This window comes from Lichenostomus cassidix, chromosome 8 (genome assembly GCF_008360975.1).
Source record: "Lichenostomus cassidix isolate B80296 chromosome 8, HeHo_3.0, whole genome shotgun sequence".
Taxonomy (NCBI): Eukaryota; Metazoa; Chordata; class Aves; order Passeriformes; family Meliphagidae; genus Lichenostomus; species Lichenostomus cassidix.
The window spans coordinates 14,687,370-14,712,466 of NC_139489.1; the positions used below are offsets into that span (position 1 = coordinate 14,687,370).

General features: G+C 38.3%; 1 long non-coding RNA gene across 1 annotated transcript in view; it reads right to left on the reverse strand.

The window, feature by feature from the left end:
- The window catches only part of LOC146433897 (uncharacterized), a 353,820-nt gene that overhangs the window by 169,532 nt on the left and 159,191 nt on the right, over nucleotides 1-25,097 (reverse strand). The window contains exon 7 of the long non-coding RNA XR_014853751.1: nucleotides 3,699-3,746. This is a non-coding gene — a long non-coding RNA (uncharacterized LOC146433897). The remainder of the gene's footprint in view (nucleotides 1-3,698; nucleotides 3,747-25,097) is intronic.

The window sequence follows — 25,097 nt, forward strand, 5'->3', positions numbered from 1 at the left end:
AGGATAATAATTCCTCCTCAGTTCATGGGGGTGTTATGAAAATAACTTCATTAATGCTTTGTGAAGCACTATAGTGTTGAGTGCTATGCAGAAACCTAGGAGGAAATTAATAGTTCTGTCTCTGGAGCAAGTTTTGAAAAGCATGCAATAAAAAGGGCCTGAAGGCACACACTTAACTGAAGAGAGAGAAAAAAAAAATTGGATTTGATATACTTGAACAAAATATTTGAACTGCTCAGTGAGTACTGTACTTGCATTATCCAGCAGATTTCATCCTGATTTTAAACTCTCAATTTATAATCTCAGCTTTTATTTGTAAGTTACCATGTTTCTAAAAATTCAGATCTATCCAGCTCTCTGCAAATACCATAGCATGGAATTCTACTGATAAGCCCGTGACTCAAGAGCATTACTAGGACTATTTAGAGTTGCTGTACAGATCTCAATCATTTCAGCTCATGAAATAAGGCAACAATAGCATCTTTCTTGACAGGAACCAGTACTTCAAGAAAAGAAGATCACACTTTGAAAGTACATTTTGATGGTATACTGAAATAACAAAAGAAATACGCCATTCACGGGAGAAAAAGTGCTCAAAATTTTACACAGAACAATACATATTCACTTCATTTCCAGAAACAACCAAACCATTTTTTTCAAAGTCTTTCCAAATATTTTGCCCCAGAAGGAAGTGGAAATTATCAGCCCAAACAGTTAAAGTTTGTGAAGAAATTAATTTTAAAAATCCTGTTTACAGTAATTTATAAGTGAGAATTTTCTGGCAATCTTGATGACAGTCAATATTCTCTGCTCTACCTAGAATACACATGCTCACACTGTTCTACACAGTGTTTTGCTTGCTGTACAACTTATTTTAATTCTCTCCTAGCACATCTTCTTTGGTGCTGAGGGGGTTTTATTATTTATTTTTATTATACACCCCCTAGCTGTTTCTAGGGAAGAATATTCTTCTAGGGAAGAACATTATTCCTTAGCTTCCCTTAAACAATATACAGATGACTAATCACTGTGGCACCCAGGAATGATATGTCAGGTAAAGTAAACATTCTGAAAAGAATGAACCCTTGAGCTATCCCTGCCAAATACTCTTACCTGGAACTGTCACAATGATTGTGGTGCAACCAAAGAAGGAGCCTTTGATGACTGAGGAGTTATCTGAATTAAACTGCTTGGTGAATAGAAAAAAACCTACTGCCAGTTAGTCTAAAGCAGTGCTATTTAATAGAAATTATAGAACCACAGGGCCACCGTTCTTGACTGTAACACTGACGCTATCAAATGAATTTCTAAAAATGTGAGTGAGGGAAAACTGCTATTGTCTGCTTCACCTTCCATTTGTTCAATTTGTTTAAAAAGTACAAATGCAATGGCTGGTTTTTGGCTGAACAGCATTAGGCTACTATGGTTTATAAGTGGCAGGAGCTAAAACTGGAACTGCAGCTCCCCCAACACCAACATAGAAAAAAGGACATCCAGTGCCCCACATCCCTTCTAAATCCAGACTTCATAAAAATCAAGTGTGCAGAACAGTGTTTTATGTTTAAGATTCCCAGGGGTAAAACGTCCTGAATATTATGATGTTACTCCCAATATGAAAGATGATGCAACTTTTTTAAAGTGCTCTAAAACAATCTGGTTTAGGTGTGCTGTGGCACAAACTACTTGTTCTTTTAAGTTTTTGAGAATTGTTCTTATATGCATATCAAGTCCAACTTTTTAAATCTCCTTCCTACCCTAGTGTTGGCTACTCAGTCTAGAAAGCAATTTCCCCCTAATTTTAAATTAATGTTTGCAACGTCTTCTCCATAGTTTCACTTTTTGTCCCTAGCTCTCTTATTTTATGTGCTTCATCTCTATTTTGAAACCAAATCTAGTCATCTAAGTAACAGCTCTGATGCCCTGAAACCTGTCATGTAAATCACTGTGAGGATGAAAAGATGACCTTGTCTGAATTAACAGAAGTGTGGAGCCTAACAGATCAGACATAGCTGGCACGCAGCCTGTGACAATATTTAGGAGGCCAACACCCCATCTTCCCCAGAGACCCCACAGATTTGGGGGACTCACACTGTATATGCAGCCCAGAGGCAGAGTAGAGAGCACAGAAGCAGTTTCAGGGACAGCAAATGCCCACAGATCTCCTAACTGACAAACAGTCTGCCATCCTGAACTTCTGTCAAAACTGACCTCCATCCTGTCACCAACAGATCACTGGTTGAGCACAAAAGAACTCTAAGCAAAATATGTGGAATAGAAGAGAATTCACCTACATGACTACAAAACAGAATTCACAGCACTGAGCCCCCTCACAACCTGTCCACAATACTGCAGTACAATATTGAATACAACATCTCAGACAAGAAGTAACTGATGTCCCAGCAGTAGGCTTAAAACTCCTACTTTGTCAGGGCAAAGTAAAAAACCACAAACCAATAAACAATAAAAGGCAACTTAAAATGGACAGATTCTTTCTCTTCTTGCCACAATTCCTTACAATAGTTCTTCATCCACAGTGGGCTCCTTGTTATTAGGCAGCTGATATTTCCCTTTCCCAGATGTATTCCCATATAATTTGTGGTATAGACAGTAATGCTTTGTTTGGTCCTCACAGGCATCTGGAATATAGGCCTGTGGAACACAGCTGGGAGCTGCATATGTACAAATGCCTGTGCTGGTGCAGAAAAGAGCAAATCTACTTCAAAGGAGCAATGGAGAGTCAGAAATCGGATGGACAAGAAGGATGATATGAGGAAAGGGAAAAGATAATGGGAGCTGTGGTTTGAATTTGACAATTATGAGAGGATTAATGTAAATAATTATGACCAGCTAGCAGCAGTGTCCTCCCAGGTGGGCTGCATCTGACCAATATTAGTAAAAACTCCTTGGAGCACAGAGTCCAGTATGAATTTTCATAATTCACTGTGATATGAAAATATTCCTAATCTGATAATATCCTGCTGTCAAGAATCAGTGAGACGACAATATCTCAGGCCATATTTCTCTATCAACTCACTTTTGTTGTTTCATATAAACTCAAACTTATGATCAGCTCCTTATTTCTTCGCAGAGCCACCTCTGAAATATACAATTCAGTAACTCACTTCAGAAAAATAGTTTCTATTATACAATAAAGAGAAATGCAAGCTCTTTACTTTTCAAGCAATTTGTCTCATTACTGCCAAATTAGAGTAACAACCTTTTTAAAATAACAGAATAAATCCACCCCCTTATTTGTTCTAAAGGCAGAAGAAGAAAACATCTTATACACTTCTCTATGGCAGGAGGCAGCTGATTTGAGATTGTAGGGGTGTACATGTCCACAGAAGAGAGAAGGCAATTCACACACAAAACTGTAGCAGAGGAAACAACAGCTTGAACTCTATTTGGCATGTGAGAATGACTTACAGACCTGGAAGCTTGAGTTTCAATGAAGACATTCAAGAGAGAGCTGATATGGAAAAAGGACTCATTTCACTAATACACTTTTATGCCTTGGAAGTGGTCTGTCAGCATTAGAATGACTTACAGCTATGTGCTGTGTTCTCCATCTCTGTATTTCTCATTTTCCTAGTACGTCTAGAGCACTACCTACACCTTGCTTTCCTGATCTTCAGACTGCCAATTTCACATCAATAAACACTGTCCAAAAATTGCATATAATCAGTTGTGCCACTTACCTATGCTGTAAATACAGTTTGTGTCAGTTTATCTCCTGTTCAAGAACTCTAGAAAAAAACAAAACAGATAACACACAAAAAAACCAGATAGTTAGTAATTAAGCTTATTAAAATCATATATTTTCCAGCCAAGTACACATAAAACTGGCTAGTATCAACCCCCTGGCAGGATTCAAGAATAGCAAGGACAGATCTGTAATGTAAAGTGAATGTCTGAGCACCCTGAAATCTATTTAATATTTGATAATTGGCACCTTTCTTCCATTTAGAGTTTTTATATTATGCAAATATTTCTATACTGTGAGTCAATGAAGTATAGAAAGATAAGCTTCACGTACGGGATGGACAATGAGCATGAACTAGAGCTCAGGATCCCTGGGCCTCCCTGAGCCTTTGGAAACAATCAAAGTTCATGGTTTTCAGCCATTGCCTCAAGGGAAATACACTTAGTTTTTGTGAGATAACACACTCAAAGTGACATGAGGTTTTGTAGCAAAAGTATGACCTGCAAAGGCCTGTCCTTCATAAACCAGCTTTCAATAATATGGTTATCAAATCCAAATGATACACTTCACAGATCCCAAATGTGCTCACACTTCAGACCTTGAAATAGAAAATCTGATTCTTACACAAGAGTGTAAGAATTTTTTTATCAATCAAGTTTAAGTGAAGTTCAATAAAGGTCCAACTACAAAAGGCAGAACACTATTTCTTGAAAATTCTGAAGCTCTGCAGGACAGAGAAGGCTCAGTAAAAAAAGGCCAACTTTAGTTGGTCTCAAACACAGTCTGAAGAAGGAGAGAGGGGGAGACAGCCAATCTCTTCTAAAGAGGTGCACCAATGACAGGAAGGGAAATAATAGATACCAAGTTGCAACAAGGAATATTGCAATTAAATATTGTTAAAAGGGGGGAAAAATTAGGACAGTAAAACACTAACACATCGGGCAGAGAGACTGTGCAACCCCTGCCACTGGAGAGGCTCAGAATTTGACAGGACCAGCTCTGAGGAACATGATCCAAGCTGGCCTTGCTTTGACCTAAGACCCTCAATTCTTGCTGACTTGCCTGAGGGCTTGTAGACTTCACCTGACCCCAAGGTGGAGTGGAGCAGGCTACTCCTTGTGGTCCGAAGAGACTGAAATCTCCTCTGCCATGAAACAAGTGCAAATTTTAACCCGGAAGAACCTTGATCTTTTGTTTTGTGTATCAAAATTAATGGTGGTTCAAAGTATGTTAATGGGTAATCAAAAAACTGGTAAGTTTTCTGCAAAGAAAGCCTACACTTCTGCCAGGCAAACAGCCCCATCATAACAGCACCTTCCATCTGAGAAAGACTGTGAAATAAGCATGTCATATGCTATTTCATAGCTGTATTAAACTACTTACTGTAGTGGCTTCCTTAAAACCCAGTAAAAAGTGAAATATGGTATGGAATAGAGACAAACACCCTGCTGTGCCTATCTGGTTTCCAAACAAAAGCCCACAGAGTGGAGAAGGAGGGAGGAAATTTAAGTTCATAGCAAGTGTGGCTCCACTGCAGAAATTCTGGAAACATCACATCATCTCAAATTCATTAAATCAATTTTCAGTTCCTAAATATTCATGATAGATTGCCATACAGGTGGCTTAGATTACCCATTCTTTGTAAGAAAGGGAAAGCTTAGCTAATATTTCCCCAGAAAATTTGAGGGCAGCCTTTGTGAAACACTTTGTGTTACTCAAGAAGGAAATGAACACAACTTTTGAAGAAGTTTAACACTGAGGCACACGCTGTTCACGGAAAGTGCCTTGTCTATAGTCTTGAAGGCTGAAATGAGAGCCAGTTCATACTTCAAGTGTGATATTAGAGGATTGGGTCCCAGTAGGAATCCAGTCAACACAATAACACTGAAGAGAACATATTGTCTTATATGGGTTTTATATTTGCTTCTACAAACATCTCCAGAGACTGTTAAACACAGAAATCAAGCCAAAATTATCAGAATAGAGTGAACTTAATAACAGATTGAAATTCATAAGGAAGTTTTGAATACAAGATTACAGTGAATAAAACACTAGAGTGGATTGCTGGAGAGACAACATAGGAATGAAATGAAACCACTAAAGGTTTATGAAGCATCTCTGCTTCTCATTGTTCATTTCTTTTGCTACCTGACCTTCATGTTACAGAGTTTCAGAAACCAGCATTTCACACTATCCGTATTTAGAAGTAACCCCTACAGAATATTCTCTGTTTAAATAGGGGGTTGTGTTTTCTTGGTTTGTTTTGGCATTTTTTCAGTTGTGCCTTCTGTGAAGTGCCCAGCAAGGCACCAGATGAACCATGCCAGTCTTGGTATTCAGTACTTCTCCCTCCTTCACCTTCAATGAGTCATATACAAATTTTCCTGGCTGGAACTATAGGTAGCCAACATCATGGGAAATATTTTTCCCTTACATCTTAGAATCCTATAATTTATAACATGAAATTTAAACCAACATAAATTAGTAATTCAATCCCTATATTCCAATTTAATGAACTAGAGGTTTCATTACTTTATTGTTTTGTGCCAGTGGACCAATCATTTGGTTTACAGATGGAATGTAGTTCTTTGTTAATAAATAAATGCATAAAAAAATAAAGGTATCCTCAATGCAATCATGCTGATATCCCTCAGGAACCAGAATGCAATTATTTAAAATATTATTTTCTTATATTACTCTCAAGAAAATAAGGAAAGAAATAAGAAATTTGTGTCCTTTTAACTTAAACTCATTTTAAGAGCATCAACAGTGATGCAGATAGTCCCCAGTGGCAACTGAGAAGCACTTAGCCAGAAAATTGTTATTGGATTACAGTTCTGGCTTCATAAAATGTGGCTAAAGATCATTTTAGACATCCATGGAATGACCCATTGTCATAACTGGTATGACAAACAAGTGACAAAGTTATTCTATTCAGCCATTTTGAGGATTTTTCGGATCACAACAGTAACTTGGGGCTGTATCAGCCTACACAATTTTGATTCAATTATAAAAATAACTCACAATAAGAATAATTCTAGCATAAATAATTGAATCTCTCCTGAGGAAAAGAAAAATCCCCACAAACTTGTGCATATACTTTCAAGTGTTCCTGATGTATAAAAAATTGTGAAGTGATAAGGTGATCAGAAGTCAATTCCAATAGAGAATTACCTTTCAAACAAACTGGTCTTCTTTATTAAAACAAACAAGATGAAAAGGGCACCAAAGGACACTGCATGATTTTTAACAACGCGCAAACTGAAACCACTTAGATACCACTAAGGTTCATACGATCCTTTTCATTTCACTTTACAGTCTTTTTCAAACAGATGATTTCCTGGATGAGAATCCTGCCTCCCATATTTTAATCTGCTGATAAAACCCCCCAACTAATGTGAATATATAGCAGATGCACATGTGCATACTTAAATAAATGCAAACAAGAAATAAAACTCTTCACCTTTACAGTTGAGGTCACCAGTGACCACTGGCAACACAGTAAAAATCAGAACCTTAATCAAAAACCTAACATGGGATTTAATTTCCTCATGTAAGGTCTTTGTCATTTTTCTTCTCTGCCCATTACACGGTATGTCTTTGCTCATATAATTACATAATTAACATCCTCAGCACCTATTTCATCCCTTGTTAATTTTGCTAAATATAAAAACAGACATGCTCAAGGAAACAAACATGGCAAGTGAAGAAGCATAAACAATTTAAAAGGAAAAAAATAAACCTATTCACATCCTGATAATTGGTATGTATCACTGAGCACTACTAGATGCTTGTGAGCCACACAATGGCCTTCTGACTAGAAGTCCACATACAAGAACAGCTTTTGCTGGACTGACAGAGATCACCCCAAAGTGTGGGTACAAGGAGGTCTTGGTTTTGTTTATCTGTAAGCAGTGTTGAGGCTTGTAGCCCCAAAGGGCAGGAGTGGCAGTTGATAAACCACACTGGTCTCACAACACTGTTGGTTCCCAAATAATTTTTGTGAAAATCAAAAAGATGGGGGATGGGATGGGATGGCTAGGTGGAGAGAGTGAGATAAACTTGGCAGCCAAAGGCCTTTAAGATTTTGCAGTTTATCCCACAGGCCAAATTCACATTTAGCTCCCATCAGTGCATGACTATGACCCTAATTCAATTGAAAATATGAGTTTGAAGATTAGGGGACTAGCAAAGGGTTCCTCCTTCACACCTCTGCCATGAAAGAAGAGAGGAAGTAGCAGAAAGTCTACAGTAAACAAAGAACTGGTAAATTTCCCAAAGTTTGAATCTATTCACCCTTGGCAAGCAAATTGGCAGTTTTATTTCTTCCTCACCAGTGTACAAAAAGTAATTCTGTTCATCCTTGTGAAAATAGGAAAATTTCAGATGGGTTCCATTTAGTGGGGTCACAGAGACCAGATCTGTATTCATCCTAACATATGGATCTTAACATTTAAAATCAGATTTTAAAACAGTTACTCACAACAAAAATCAGCTTGTTCCCTGAAAGATACCACCAGATCATGGAGGGTGGTGCTATTTAATGAAAGGAAGAGGATCACTAAATGTCATTTGTGTCACAAACATACTTTTAGACTTACTGCTTCCACAAAGGATACTATTTCTCTGTGCAGTTGCATAATGTCATTTGATACAGCAGCTTGCAAATAGAACTCAAAAGTCCTTCTCATTAAGAGTTAGCATTGAACTTGTTTTGTTGCATTCACTACCCAGTACAATCTTTGTCCCCCAATATACTGTGCTGACCTGCTTAACACTAGAATTCTGTTTGATTATCCAAAAGCGCATAAGAAAGTGGAGAGTCCAGTCTGAACACCCTGATGATGTCTCAGCAATTTCTGCTCCCAGCACAAACTACTTCAACAGCCAGTGATCACTGGAGTTAAAGCGCACGCAAGCAGCTGAATAGGATGCAGTTCTTATTCTTATGATGAATATCAGGGTCAGAGGTGAATGCCAGATAACACATAGCAGATGTGGAGGGAGTAGAAGGAATTTGGTTTACTTTGGGTGACCACCTACATTTCAAGGGGGGTGGGGGGAAGCTAAAACTGCAAGATAAAGACTGTTTAAAGGACTGCATTGTACAACATTTTGCAGGACAAACGTACCTACTTGCATATCTGCACAAACTATCATTGAAATATAAGACACAGTGTGGCCCAAATTAAGCACTCATGGAATGTGACTCTTCATGGCACAAATAAGAGAAGTTTTTTAAAAACCTGCCTCATACTCTTATCATCACTTCAGCTGATACTGAAAAGTTCCATTTCTTTTTGTGTTGCCTGTATTTCTTTCAATTTCAGAATTTTCTTCACATATTAGAAGCAATGCAGCTTTACAAAGGGGAAATGGAGAAAGTCTGATCTCATCCTGAGGGAAGCTCTACATAACCACTGAGAAAACTCTGCAATATGCAGATGGCAGCATATTTACAGTCTCTCATTATGGGACAAGAAAGTACTGCAAGTTACTGCTAGCTGCTTGGGCTTAGATCATCAGTCCAGATTGTGCAGAAGGGACATGCAACTGCTCTAAACAGACAGGAGGCGATTCTTACAAAGATGATGCATGGGGCTGGAGAAAAAAAATCCTCAAGTTGGTAAAACAATCAGCAGCCATTTAGCTGCTCAGCTTTTCACAGCCCATGGCAAGGCAAGAGGAGCCCTTTTCCTCAGTACCATCAGCCGTTAACTCCCAAGCAGCAAGGAGGCAACTACTGTGAGAGACAGGTGAGAAGACTGATCACTTCAGTTATACCAAGTACGATGAATGACCTTTGTTTCCCCTGCTCCCTCTTCCTCTCCCAAAAAAATCATGAAAGTCATTAAAAATCTTGATGTTTTCCATATGGATGTTTCTACAAGTTATAAGGTCAAAGTGGACCAGTTAGGAGAACTTAAAATTGTCAGAGAAGATTGAGAAAGAGAAAGGGGGCGGGGAAAGCAGCATTTTTAAAAGAAAAAAAACAAAGAAAACCCCACCTTCAAACTAAACTATCCAGGGACAAATTGCATTTTCCAACATTCTACAGACACCTATTTCCTAGACTATTGAAAGCTTTTATGAAGGCTGTCTCAATAAAGTCTCAGCAAACAAAGGGACAGGTTTTGCTGAAAATTTTGCTCCAAATCATTATATATGATTTTAAAAATAGGCCTAGTAATTATATTCACATAATATTATCCAGTCAGTTCTCAAAACAGAGTTATTGGGACTGTAATTGTAATTTTTAACTACTACTTATAGAAAAACTAATAGAGATAAGTCATCTGTGGAAGAACAGATCTCAGAAACAAGTTCAATCCAAGGAGGAAAAAACAAACCAAAGTAATCCCACCACATAGATGTGCACCAATTAACCTGCTAACTTTCTAAATTAGTTGTTACATTTATTCCTTTATAAGTTTTGGTCTGGAGATGTTGAGTATTCCATCTTTTTTTTACAGGTGAAGAGCACAGCAAGGAAGTAAGTTTGGCAAATGGCCTCTGAACTACTCTGAACTCTGAAGATACAGTAGTATAACATTTTTAAAGATATACATTTCCTCATTTAGAAGATGGATTGAAGTAGAGGAGGTAGGGCAATTTAAGTAGAAAATCCAATAGTTTCCAGTTTTAATTTTTCTATGCAATGCACATCTCTTCTCAGGTAACATGAAAGATAATTTAAAAAGATCCCAAGTCTTCAAAGCTGAAATGTATTTGCGGCATGAAGCAGTCATTATTTTTCAAAATCAAAACAATATGCCGAAACAATTGTGATATTGCTAAAGTTTGGCTGAAACAAATGAGCAAAATGGTAATTATTTGTCAGAAAGTGGAAGGGAATGTATCCCCACCCCTCCATGTTAACTTTTGGTCTGCTGACACACTTCCACTCTGGCAACCAAAGGAATGCTGTGGGCACCATATAAAGGCATGTGTGGCAACTTGAGGGTTAAAGTAGATATTCTTTATCTTTGACAGATGGTTAATTCTTGCTCATTATTACTAAATTCAATTGTGCAATAATTTAGATATTACAAATGTGTGTAGGAATATATGCCAGGGCACCCTTCTAGGAATCCCAAAATGCAATATTTCCTCCATGCTTTCACCATACATCCTCATGCTGAGTGTGACAGGTTGAAACAAATGTAGGCTTTCTGGGCACTTCAACTCTCTCCTGCCACTCTTGCTACATGAGAGAGGAGTTCTAGAGAGCTGCTGTGTCTGCAGACACAGGATGGATGAATGGCTTGGCTAAAACAACTATTTTGTCAATATGTGTAATGAAAGCCTAATACCTTTTTTTTAGGCCCAACTTTTCCAGTTCTGTGCTCTGAGTATAGCCACTTAAGCAGTCACAGGGAACTAAGTTGAAGACAAGGTCACAGTTTGAATAGCACTGAGTGCTAGCAGGTCTACTTAAAAGATGTCTGGAATGGCTTTAAAGTAGACCATATCTAACTTAACATTTATATAAATGGTGAGCTGCACACCCAGTTCTACCACACAAACAAAGATTCACTAAGTGAGGCCACTGAACAAACTGCCATTCTCTCCCCATTACCATCATCTATTCCAAACCCAGTCCATTTTCTTATGTGGTGACAGGCACAAACATATTTTGGCAAATGTTTCTTAAAAATAATAATAATTCTAAAAAATTCCTTTTGCCTTTCTTGAGTTGATACAGGAAACCTAACTTCTCCCCTTCTCTGTTCCCACTGACATTTCCAAATTGGCTGGCACAAGAAAGCGTCTCAGAACATCTCTGCAGTTCACTCACTTAAGTTCAAAGTCTGCCACTGACTTCAAAGGTGTTTGGATCAGGTCCAAAGTCAGCATCCTAACATGTGAGCACAGACTACCAAGCCACAACACTGGCTGCAATCCATGTTATTTATATGCTATTGCTAAAACAGCGTAGGAAGCCTACAGAACTTCAGGCCTGTAAGCATGTGCTGTTCTTTCCTTGTTAGTTTGCAGAACATTTTGTGCAGTGTCACCACTTCCTGTGCTGATATAGGTTAATTTACAAGTTTCTTTTCTGAACCACAAAATACAGGTATCACAGACTGGCTTTGACATCCTATGTGCACAAGTTTTCTCTTCCCTCTCTCTCCAGAAATTTCATTGTCTTCATGCCTCTATATAAAAGTCCTGAGATGTCATATTTTTAGTTAGAATATGAACCTTCTAGAGCAGAGACCTTGCCTTTACTTGTTAGTAACTCACTTGGTACACTATTGGCATGACAAAATATGAAAGAATTGGAACAGTAATAAGTAGGAAAAGCCTCTGCACTGTTTTTCCACCACAGCCATTAATCTTACTTGGAGTGCTTGCATGGCAAAAAACTCCAGGCAAACATGTGCAACCTAAGCCTTACCTGTAAGTTTGCAAAGTATCTCAAGCCAGAGAAGGAGCTGAAGCTAGCCTTCTATAACACTCAAGGCAAGCGAATCCTTTAAACCAGTTCAGGTAAAATTCACAGTGTCTCTTGCAAAGACCTACATTAGCACCTGAATCAGCATCATCCTGCTTGTGTGTCTTTCCCACCACTCTAAACTACAACTGCTTCGAACCACAGCCACAGAGAACCTAAGAGATGCTAAAATGTCTCAGCTCCTAAAGCTAAGGAGAGTTAAAGAACAAGACATCTCATAGGTCTTTCTCAACATCCAATGCAAACTACCCTTTGGCAATCAACTGCTCTGACATATGGTGGTGTGAAACTGTCTCTCATGTTCTTGCTCTGTATATGAGTTTGTAAACTCTGCTTATAAGAAATTTGTGGAACTGAAGTAAAACTAACAGAAGAATTCCATAATCTCAACAGTATGATGCCATATGGGGCACCACACAGCATTGAAGGTAAGCAAACTAGAAGAGAAAATGTGCAAATACCTCTTGCCTTTTGCATCCAAGAAAAAACTTCTGGTAAGCTATCAAATTTTTTTAAGTTGCAAAAAGTAACTTAAAAGAAACAGAACATCACATCTCTTCTTCTCAAAAGATAAAGCTTTCTTTTGTCTCTAATTAAAAAGATAATTAAGTAAGAGAACACATCAGGTTTGCATCAATCATTGCCCATGTGGTTCTAATTACTGTAATTAAAAGTTATCTGTTCAAAATTGTTGGATGAAAGTGCCATGATCTGCAATTGAAAACACATTGAAGGGAGTCATCCACCTTATTTGACTATTTTAAGACAGTCAAATCTAAGAACACTGTGAAGGTAATATATTCAAAAGACTCCTTAAAGGCAATTTGTCAGTAAAAGTGTCCTATGAACCCTCTGTTGAACAATGTGAATAGTGCTAGGGCCTTCCTTAAAAAAAAAAAAAAAAAATTGAAAGAATGAAAATTTTTCTGAAAGAAGTTGTTTGAAACTTAGACACTGAAATTCAACTTCTTATCTTCAGGGCTCTTTAGGTCCTGTATATATTAGGAGTGCTCATTTCCTCTAGTGTTGAATCTTTTAATGTGTTTAGATTTTCACACTGAGTGGGCCAAATTTCAAATAATCCTGAACAAACCTGATTCTTTTGCTGACATTACATCCCATATTTCACATAAAGTAATGCTCAGTGTTGATATCCAGCTTGCACAATATATGGCATTTGGAAAATAGATGATCTAAATGGAGATTTTTTGCATATGCAGGACTGTAAACTTACAAATTGTGAAATAGAAATGCACTGCAAATAGCATGTGATTACAAAACCTTTCATTCAGACATTAGTGTTTTAACATCAACTAATTACATCAAAGCTAGTAGCACGCTTAAAATGAATGCTATTCCAAGCTTTCTTTGTGTAAAGTACTTAGAACGGGGTTTTTCCCACTCTCTCCTTTATCTTCACTGAATGCAAGCTTTACATTTTGGCATAGTAGACAGTGACTTCATGGACTTCTGTTCAAAACTGTTCAGGGTGTAAAACCACTCACTACCTTTGAGAAAGGTTTACTGGATACCATTAACAAAACTACTTAATGGTCAGAAAGGTATCTCCTGTAACATAAAGAAGAAGCCTTTTATTTAACAAATCACAGGAAAAACCCAAAGGGTTTTAAAGAAGGACTTGTTTGGGTTTTATTGTGAAAGAGAGAAGAGCATTTTCCTGCCATCTTTATTTACGTTTGAAGTCTGCTACCAGTTTACTTCTGTAGGTTGTGAAATCCAGTAGTCTCTTGTATCTTCTTTCCAGTTGCCAACAGACACCTTGATCCATGCACATTGGATTTATATGACAGTGCATTTACATTATAAGAGCAGTCAGTCTCTAAAGACTATTAAGAAAACTAAGACTGTGCAATTTAACAATTCTCAGCTATAAAAACTAACTTTAAATTTTTGCTCAGAAAATTATCCAACTTGCTCAGGAATTATCCAGCTCTTGGGAAAAAAAATAACTAGGACTACAAAATGAGAGAAGTGCAGAATTCTTAAGCAAGACTATGAGAGGACAGTGGCATAACATATTCACTGTGTGTCTCTAAAATTTCGTATAGAAAAATTACCCTGTATCAAAGAAAGTGTGGAGAAAAGAGAAACAGTGATGCTGAATATGACAAAAAGCTTGTTTATGTTTAATACATAGGAGAAATTGTTCAAGGACAGTTAAATGTGACCCATTTAATACACCAAGGTCTCACATACCCATGGTACTCTGCTGAGTAAGTGCTGATCATGCAAATTAAGGCTGCCTGGGGATACGCAGTGCTTTTCAGTTGCAGTTGAAATTTTCCAAGTTCTCAAAAAACTTTTAGAGATGTGGATACATGTTACTGGATCACTAGGGCTACTTCCATTATTTCTGTTGTTGGCTCATTTTGAAAATTCATTTGTTGGACATTCTTGAGTCTTCTGGCACACACATTCATTTTCAGGAATGTAAAAATCTAATTATTGCTACTAGCTGTGTAATTTAAGGTGCAGATAGGCAAGTCAATATGAAAAGGTTCCCCAAGACAAATATTTGAGCTTCAAGAGAAAAGAGGAATAAAAATCTAGTGGCCATTGTGACTCTAATTAACTCAAAAGTTCAACAGAGTCTAGGAGTCATCAAAGTTAGAGTGTGCCCTCAGTACTCACTGCATTCAAGGTGTGGTATCTTCCGGACTGCCTTACAGTTATTGGCTTAGATTCTTTCCCCGTTCGCAATATGCTTACAAATCCCACTAGCCATAATTTGGGTCCATTATGTCTGAGCAAATGCAAGGAAATCCAAACTACACATCACCTCTGAAACTGGCATCAAACACCCAATCAAAATTTTACAAGGTAAGTAAAGACTAGCATATGAAATGAAAGGGCTAAGAAAAATATACTAGTTAGAAACAGCGGTGTCCACTTAACAAGGGTACAATATGCCCACTGTCTGAATACAAAAGAACACAAAGGCAGACAGTCCTTTTTCATAATTTTACTATAATTATATAAATTCTATCCTTTAGGGAAATAATATTCTAAAACAAGTTGCCCTAACCCCCATTCCCCAAACATTTCTCTGAAAGATTGAACTTTGGTTTTCCTATGGCTATTTTTAGGAATGGCATGAGTAATTAAACATTTCATGGTCTGGGGCCCCAAACAAAACATCACTCTGGGTTCTGGATGTGTTCCATGATATCTTGAAACAATCTTAAAAAATGTATGCAGCCAGTGTTGTGATCCCCACTGGATCTGCAGGGACCCATTAGGATCATCAAGGGGAGCATGTGGTTGTGACAATGCAAGCAATTTAGCATTACTCACTGGAACTGAAGCACAACACAGTGTGAAGCCACTATTGTTCTCCTTGGTTTTTCTGAAGACGCTCAAGTTCAAACCTACTCACAGCCTAATTCACAGCTGAAATCAGAACCAGAACCTGAAGCCTCACAAGGGAAAAATATTAACAGGGGAATGAAGCTGGGGGTTACTGCCCTGCCCCCCCCCCAAAAAAAATGACCATGAAATAGTAAAGATTGCTAGAAGCCATTTCATTACAAATCTCTTTTGAACTGTTTGCGTAACTGGAAAAATTGATTATCTTATATTATCTTCGTGTTTACAAAAATAAAAGCTGCCATATACTAACAGTAAAGCACACGGATGCCTATAGCTCACTTAGTCTGATCTCCTTCCCCTTGCAGAAACAAATCTACTTATAAGGCAATTGTTACAAAACACTTTCAAATGACTGTCTGGAAAATCACCTCAGCTCTTAATGTCAAAGCACTGGCACGGTCAATGACTGCAATGGAGTTCAGGCTAGACTCTGGAACAACTAACACAGTGAGACATAGCACTTTCTTGCAAATATGTCACTTTATTAGTTACCAAGTAAAAAAGGAATGTGAGTGCTTGAGGACACTTACTGTAGACTAATTGTGTGTGCACGTGTATATATTGCTGGTACTTTTGTGCAAGTAAATACATGCATTGTCATAGAAGGATACTCTACTACATAGGGCACTAAGATAGTCCCTGCTAGTGATATTCTCTTTATGTCTGTGTACTTATAAAAATGGTTCAAGATACAAATAGTTCAGAGTGACAAGCTAAAAAAAAAAAGAAGATCAAACACACTAAGAGACAGTACACTTAAACCCCCACTTATTAGTATTAACAGTTATGGTGTGAGAATGACACAAAGACGACCTTGGTTAGTTAGTGTTTTTAAGCCACAGAGACAAAGTGGGTTTCCTACAGACACTATAAAAAACTGCAATGTGGAGGCATTTATGGGGTACAACTTTCAAAGTGCACAGTGAAGTTTTATAGCTATCTCAGAGCTACTGGGCTAAATCCTGAGCTACTGAAATCAAGACAGTTCCACTTAGTCTGGCAGCACTACACCAATTTACATCATCTGAGGATCTTGCCCAAAAAGTGTAATGGGACTCCTGTGGCCTCAGCTTTCACGGAACAATCTGATACTATATAACATAATCTGACAAACCCAAGAAATTTGAAATTAAGACTTCTGCTCTCCCCATATTTCACCCACTTGTGTTTAAGTGCATTGCTGCAGAGGCCTTGATATTGCACAGTCAGTGCACCAAAACAGAGCCACAAGAAAAATACTATTGACTTCAGCATGACTCATATTTATTTCAGGGAGATCTTATTTAAGCCAAGAGTGAGTCTGAACTAGGGTGAGTGACCACTGTGATATTAAAATGTAATAGGATTTTCACAGTCTGGTTTCACATGGTACCTTCCTCTGCATTATGGCCCTGGAGTAGGTGCCAAGCTTTGTTTCGTTGGGATTTCAAATGTAAACATTTAGATCTGGATACCAACTTCCTCTTACATTGTAACTGATGTCCCCGAAATTCAGAACCAGAATGTTATTGTTGGCTGACCAGAACCAAATGCAGGGACACTCTACCCTTAATAGTAATTTTGAAAGAATCTAGCTATCCTAACGCATTTTATCAGCTGGCACAAAAGTAACATTGCTGCATTTACTTCAGTGAGCCTAAAAATCTCACCTGAGTTGAACGATTGACCCTTACATATCTACAATCTCTGTTAAATTACTTGGTATCAGTGGCATGAAGTGCCAGGCTCTGGCTTAAATTTCATGAAAGATGGATTAAAAGCCATCACTGGACAGGGACCATAGGGCAAAAACATATTTCAGAAAAGAAAATTTCATGTTTCAAGTTCTCTTCACAATGAAAGGTGACCTTTGATATCATTCTTGCCTTGCTCTTTGTATAAACTCCTTTTAGTTTCAGAACAACTCAAACACAGATGCACACTGTCTTCATTCTTTCCTTAGCATTGCCATTTCAATATTCCAGACTCAACCATCACTTACCCCAGCAGTCCCCTACTGTGCATCTGTCCCTCAAATCTTAAATACCTGTCCTCCCAATCTGTTCTGAGGCCAAATCCAAATGAGTTTTGTTCATGTAAATTCTATTATCTACAAGCATAAATGACAGAATCTACTGCCTATGCATGCAAATGTTAGCTATTTAGACCAACCAGTGTGCCATTGTGTATTAAGGGGCAAAGGTTTTTTGTACAGAAAGAGAAGCCTATTAAGTGTACCTTTGAAACTGTGGCCTTAAAATTATGTGCAAGAAAAAGCACTCCTGCTGGTAAAGAGTAGGTATTTCCAACAAGTATAATTTTCATGTAGCTTAAATCTCTGGATAACCTTCAAAGGTTGAGTTACCCTTGCTCCCAGCTCTTCAGGATTCACCTGGCCTTTGGTAATACTGGAGTGTATGTGCAATCTGTCCAGTTAAAGTGTTCAGAGAAAGAAACACCCTCCCACTAATACAGATTATCTGCAGCATACAAAAGATTTCAGGTCACAAAAACATAAAAGGAAGTTTAACAACTTGTTCACCAGGAAGACACTGTGATAGGTAAGAGAGAACTCAAAAAGCCACACGACAATTCTGATTTGGGGTTGTTTTGATTGACTAAGGCATGTTTTCTTTTAAATGCTGCAAACGTCAAAATTTGTATGTCTATTCACACACAGACAGGTAAAATTAGATGATAGATCCCTTTTTTTCCTTCTTCTTTTCTAAATCCAGGAACATTAATTCCAGGACTGAAAACTTCTAATACACTATGTTTTGCCTTAGGCCAACTTACCAACTATCACAATCCCCCCATGAAGAGGTCTGAAAATGGAATATCTTATTTGCCCTTCATTAAGGAAGCACATGGTTCATCTTCTACATCTTCTGTATCTGTATATAAAGTCAGAGTCTGGGCTCTATCAACTCAGTTCTGTTGCTAAGCTGTAATGAAGAACTGAATTCAGTTCAACCTTCGTCTGTGTTATCCAGACATTTATATACACCATTATACAGACTCCAGTTATCACTCAGTGTATGAATCAATCCCTTAGCAATTTATGATTTATGCAGCTTGCTAGAAGAGAAGTAGGCCATGCCAGCCTTGAAAGCATTTTAGCTTAGTTGTTTTTACTCATGAAGGACATGTTGTCCTGTAATTATTCTGTCATTTCTTAGAAGGTGAAGTCCTTAACAGGTTCATGCTTTCTGTGCTGCTATGTGTATGTGTGAGTTTATGTCTGAGCACGTCTCACCAAGTAGGAATCATCATTCTAAATTACTTTACAAGGAGTTACATAGAGCTGGACAGCTTAAAATGTGTTAAATATCCTTAGAGTTTATATGGATGGTTTCAGGGGGAGCAGAGGCGGAGCAGGATACGGGGGAGTCAAGGAAATCGTTAATATGTTCGAATTACTGCCCTGATTCACAAAATACACAACTGCATAAAAATGTCACTTTCTGTTTTGATCCTGTCGGTAATGTAATGTAATGCTGTGCTTTCTTGTATCATTTAGTATGGGCAGTATCAGCAAAATGTGCAACTTTAAACAATTATGCAAATTTTAAAGTAATGTGTTCAGAGAAAAACTGAAAGGAGATTCTGACATTAATCAAAGATCGCAAGCTCTACTTGCAAAAGTTCTATAAAATATGGGCTAACCTTAATGTTAGTGGCTGAAAAGCAAAGGTTTTTGCTGCCTCAAATGTAACTGTCTTTTTAGTTTATTTGGAAAAGAAGAACCAAGAATACTAACTTCCCTTTCCTACACAAAAATTTGCCATTTGGCTTCAAGAAATAGCACTAAAAATATAACACCTCCCCTTCCTTAGATATGTCAGAATATTTGGAAAATTTTAACAAACTTCTAGTATGATGTATAAATTACATGAATCATGGGAGCTCTACATTAGATTCTCCCTAAGAAGTCCTGCTGTGCCTAACTAAGTGCTTATCTGATATACTGGCAATATGAAGCTAATGAAGTGTGTAAACACAGCATACTGAGCTGTTTTCAGTGGAAAAAAGGTCAAACTGGACCTCAAATGAAAACTGGGGAATTCAGATTCTTCTGATACTTCTGGCTAGTTGGGGTTTCTTTTAAATTGAGATTGGAGAGAAAGCAAGACTGGGATTAGGATCCTTCAGGCTTCATAATTAAATTTCAGATTTCTATTTGTTGGAAACTGCTTGTGTGCTACTCAGCCCTTGCTGTTAACCAGGGAATGAAGCATAAACTGGCCAGAGAAAAGTCATGTTCAGTATGACCATGAAAAGGAAATGCCATATCTCTCACGAGAAAGAATGATCTTGAAAGACATCTATCCTGCTCTCCCAACTACTGGGGCTCAGGCAATATCCACACTCTTAAGATTATTATCTGAGCTGCTCTCTGAACCTCTGCTTCCGCACTGTCAGCTGCAATACATAAGGGCAGTTTACAACAGAGTGTTAGTTATTCACTTTGAATTTTCCAGCTTTAGTTGGTTTAAGTGAGACCCTTAATGTCACTTAAACATAGTGTTTTTGTGTTATATTTTAATTTTGAAAGGATTATCAAGAAAATCTACCCTTTCCGTTAACTTTCTTTGAAAAACGATTAGGAGTTTTAGAAAGGATCTCCAAATATCCTCACCGTGTCCGATAAATTATCCAGAATGAAACATGTATTACAAATGAAAATTCAGAAATTGCAGACGCTAAAGACAAAGTTCTCTATCTGAAACTACAAATAGCAGTGTGTTACTTGGGAATGAAACATGAGCAAACATTTTAAATCATACTGAAATTTTCCTTATGTTGGTATCTGGCTCTGTATAGCTTTATTGATAAAACGAGAAATTTATTTTTCTTTTTATGGGGCTAACTATTACACACCACTCAAAAGAATTTGATTGCTGTTAGCTGACAAATCCCCTTGTCCTACACAGATATTACCGGTGAGATTCCACCTAAGAAAGGTTTTGGAGAGCTGCTAATGAGTCTTCTTTAGATACTCCTTCCTAAAATACCACATTTTGTTGTCTTGAGCTGCAACTAATTTTCCTGGTATTACATGTGGAAGTCACTGTGAAAACTAAACAGAGATAGGATGTAACAAAAACCTCACTTGTAAATATGGTTCCTCAAACATAAAAATCTGGCAAAGCTCAAAGAGCAGAGCAGGAGGTAAGACAGCTTTCATATGCTGCTGTCTTTAGTGCTTTTAATGTACATTGGATAATTATGTACTTCAGTTCTTCCAAACTGAGTTATTTTGGTTTAAATCTATTTGTAGAGTATCTGGCTATGTGTCTCTCTTAATTTAGTATAGTAATCTATGGTCTAAAGCAAGCGGTTCCAAATTAAATAAACTAGCATAACTATTGCACAAAGCAACCGACTGCATTCCAGTGAAGCCCCTTTGAAAGCTATGTCAAATCTCTGCTGACTCAGGGAGGAAAGTACCTCATTCCCTTTGCATTAGTCACCCTGCTAGAGATTAATCCTAATGAGCTTTTTTCTACAGGCTTGGCTGGCACACCCAGGATTTGCATAACATACCTGTGATTTCTCAATATTTAGCCCAAAATGTGTTCGCTCAAATGCAGATAGATATCAGCTTTTCCAGAAACCATTAACTACAGCATTACTGCAAGAGCTTATCGAGCCTAGAGTGAGGCCAGCCACAGGGTGCTTCCGTAGCTTTGGGAAGCAGCCATCACACAACTAAGTACTGTAAAATCAGCATGGGCCAACACTCACACAAACACCCGTGTAAACGACACATCTCACAAAAGGTCACAACATTAAGGAACAACAATGTTCTCTTTTTCTTTATTTCATTATCCTCATTATCTCCCTCATTATCTCCCTATTTCACTGATTTTTGGCAAACAGTGGGCATCTATTTGATGTGACTAGATTGTTTGCAGACTCTGTGATGGAGTTTCAAGCTTCCTCCCAGCTGTATCCTGCCCTCATTAGGCAAACAACCATCCCTTGGCCTTTTCCACCCACCAGCATGAGAAAAGACTAACAAAATTTTAGTTCACAGAGAAAACAGGAGCTGCACACCTTTGATCACTCTTGAGGATTTTTTTACTCTATAAATACAATGCCCAAGCAACTTTTACTGAGGGAACCATACTAAACTAGCAATCAATATCTACAATACCATCAAACCATCAGGAAAAAAGATCTGTCATGCAAAAAAAATGCTTGCATGCAACTTATCTCAGTTCTTTTGAAAACAAAATAGCCACTATTAGATGCATGGGCTAAAGCAAGAAGCCTGGTCTATTCTGGACCAAAGGGCTGGAAAATAATTTTCACATCTGAAGAATTTTAAGACAGTAACAAGCTCTTTCCCAGTTAAATGAGGGTACTACTAGCTTGGTTACTGCAGCCAACCTAAATCACTGCAGCATCCCATGGAGTGAAGCTGTGTCTTTAAGGTAGTCAGGGAACAAACTGCTTCCAGTTTCAGAGTTAAAAATACCACTCAAGCTTTTCTCACAAGTAAAAGAAAAAAAGGGGGGAAAAAAGAAATAAAAAAGGCAGCTCACAGTCTAATATACTTCACAAAGGACACAGTCTGAAAACAGTCAGTTTACTGAGTACTAGTTCATGGTCCCAAGCACTCTCTACCGATAGTCTGGCAATGGCAGCACATGAACACAACATACATCTCAGTCTCTATTAACAAGAAACAAAGTAGCACAGCTGTGTTTCCTCATGACAGACCACAGCCACAATGATTGTTCACTGTAATTCCCTAAAGCACAGGCCTAGCAGCCTAATATTCAGGTTTCTACTGCCCTTAAGAATTCCTAAAGTACACACTATCCTAGTATCTAAGGCTATGTAAATGAAGTACTACAAGTTGTACATTGGTACACCTGACTTTTGGACATCCAGCCACTGAAGTGGTACACAACAGAACTTGTGTTAATGCCTAAGTTTTCTAACCAAAGAATGAGTACTTTAGGAAGTGCTGGCAGTACTGCCTTGGCACAGGGCTGTCAGAAGGAATCATCAGAACTAGCCAGGAAAATGCACGAACACAGGTTGGATCTAAATCTCTACCTCCCTGAATGAGAGATGCTCAGGCATCTGAATAGACCAAGAAAAAGATGTCTCCAGCTATCCTGGAGCTACATCACAAAATTGTCTGCACCACAGTATTTCAATGAAAACAGCAGGCTTACTCTTTTATTTTAAATCGAGTTTTATAGAAGTACCCTTTCTTTTTAAATCTAGCAAGACCGGATTTGAAACGTTCCTACAAATGCCCAAATTGGTATCTCGTGTGCATGTTTCCTAACCACCAGGCCACCAGACAGCACGGGGCAGGGGGACAGCCCATCTCATCGCAGCTCTGTGTGATTCGTGAATGTTGTGAATAGTGCTCAGGGCCTGGTGACCTCAGCCACGGCAGAAGTCCACAGAAAAATGAAGCCTAAAATCCTTTAGGACTTTTCCAGTCTCTGGACACCTAAGACTGTTACATTTGTTTGCTGGCTATGGTGCTAATGAGCAATGCAGAGACCCTAGGCAGGTGCAAAGGAGGACCGTTTATTTGAAAAAACATGGTCTTTTTAAGTAGTTAACTGGTTATCATTTTACATAATTATGAGGCACAACAAGCCCAAGTCAACCAACCGCCAAACGCCACGGTGGAGACGCGAATGTCACACAGCAGTCTCTCAGGTTCTCACACCCCTCTATTCCAGCTGAATCATTCTCCCATAGTTCCCTTCTACTTAGCCTAAGTGACAGGCTGGAGCCATGTTACAAGGCCTTTTCCTTTACAAAGCCTTACCCATCGGCAACGTAAGACCCTATCCGGAAACTGAAATGTGGTGTTGTTCTGTTGCTGAATACCTGTGATGATTTTCTCATGAAGGAGAGCTAAACCAATTCTGCTTACTCCATGAAGCAGGAATTCCCTTTCTCCTCTGTCCCATGTGCAGGCTCTGACAGAGACATTGCCAGCTGTCTCTGTTCACACAGGCCTCACTGTGAAAAAGCCAAACAACAACACAACTTTCATGCTGCACCATTTAGCTTTGGCTGAAAATATAATCGTGTGTCTGTGGTTTTCCTGTTTGGGTGCCTAATTTAATTGGCTGAGTCCACTCCTTCAAGTGTGGAATGGACTCTGAGGGTATGAGGAATTAGCATGTTTCTGCCAGAGACATTCCACCCGGATCCTATGTTTGTTTAACATGTACAAACAGCTAAAATAAAATACTTGTTGGCTTTGGTAATAAACAGAATATAAAATAGTGTGAAATTAAGCAAGACCAGCTGGGCTACAGGAGAAATGAAAGGAACAGTTAACTTATACTACACGACGATCTGGAATGCAGACACACTAAGATGGACTGCTATTGATGTCTGGTTTTGATGCATTTTATATACAAAGTGCTGATTAGATCTAGCTACCAAATTATACCCTTTCATATCCATATGTCAGTAATAAACAAAATTTAGAGGAACAAGACAATTGCTCTGCAAGCCAAGTTTACAATGTTGCATCATTGGCTGTAAAAGTGTGAAGTCATCGCAGCAGTGATAATGATTCCATTCTTCCAGAAGCAAAGAAAAGGGAGAAAACACAAAAAAAAGAACATTAAGAATTTTTCTGATCTAAGGCAGGATTTGTCCAGCCCTCAAGGACGACGAGAACGTCAGGATATGCGTCTGTACAGAATTTGTGTAGGAGCATTTGGTCTTCCATATATACTGAAACCATAAACCAAGCAACTGCTTAAGCATAGTTTTTTTGAGAATTTTTGAAAGTTTTTTCCTATTACACAGGACAGGATGGTCGTCCTCCCTCCGATGGGATTTTTCCTTCTCAATTGGGAAGCAGAGTCAGGAACTTTATGATACAGAGGGAACAATTCTATCTTCATTGCATTATGCAGTTTTGAACAAAGAACTTGAATAAAAAAGTGACTTAAGTTGCAATTCTTGAGAAGGATGCTCTGCTACACTGCCCAGGCGACCCGTGTGTCTTTCCCTGGCTAGCCACTGTGCTACAAACCTTTCCCACTTACCTTCCCTTGGGATTATACATGTGGCATTGTGGCTAATTGCCTTTCCAGCAAACTTTTCCTGGCAGTTGGACATTTTTGATCTTTCCAGTTTGTTACAAACAATGTATCAAATGCATTTATGTTTCCAATATATCTTTCAAGAAAAAGAAGCTAAATGAGGAAATAAAGTCCAGCCCTTGGAAAAGCTGCGCAGGAAATAAAAGTTTGTCAGGGCTAAATCACTGACAAAATAAAATGTCTGGGGGAACAGAGGTCTGTCAGACAAATTACTACTTTTATTTAATTTCATTGGCAGCTGGACTGTTTTGATCTTTCATTTTCTTTTAAAAAGAATAAACTGGGAATAGTAAACAGGATCTATTTCTCCCTCCACAGTGTGAACTCACTGTTGAATTGCCAAACCAACAGAATGGATTTGCTCTCAGTCACAGTGTAGGCACTTGCTTCTTACCATCTAAGGGCAAGATTCCTCAAATCATCCCTAGTGAAGCCTAACCCCCAAGATGCAGCTTCCTGT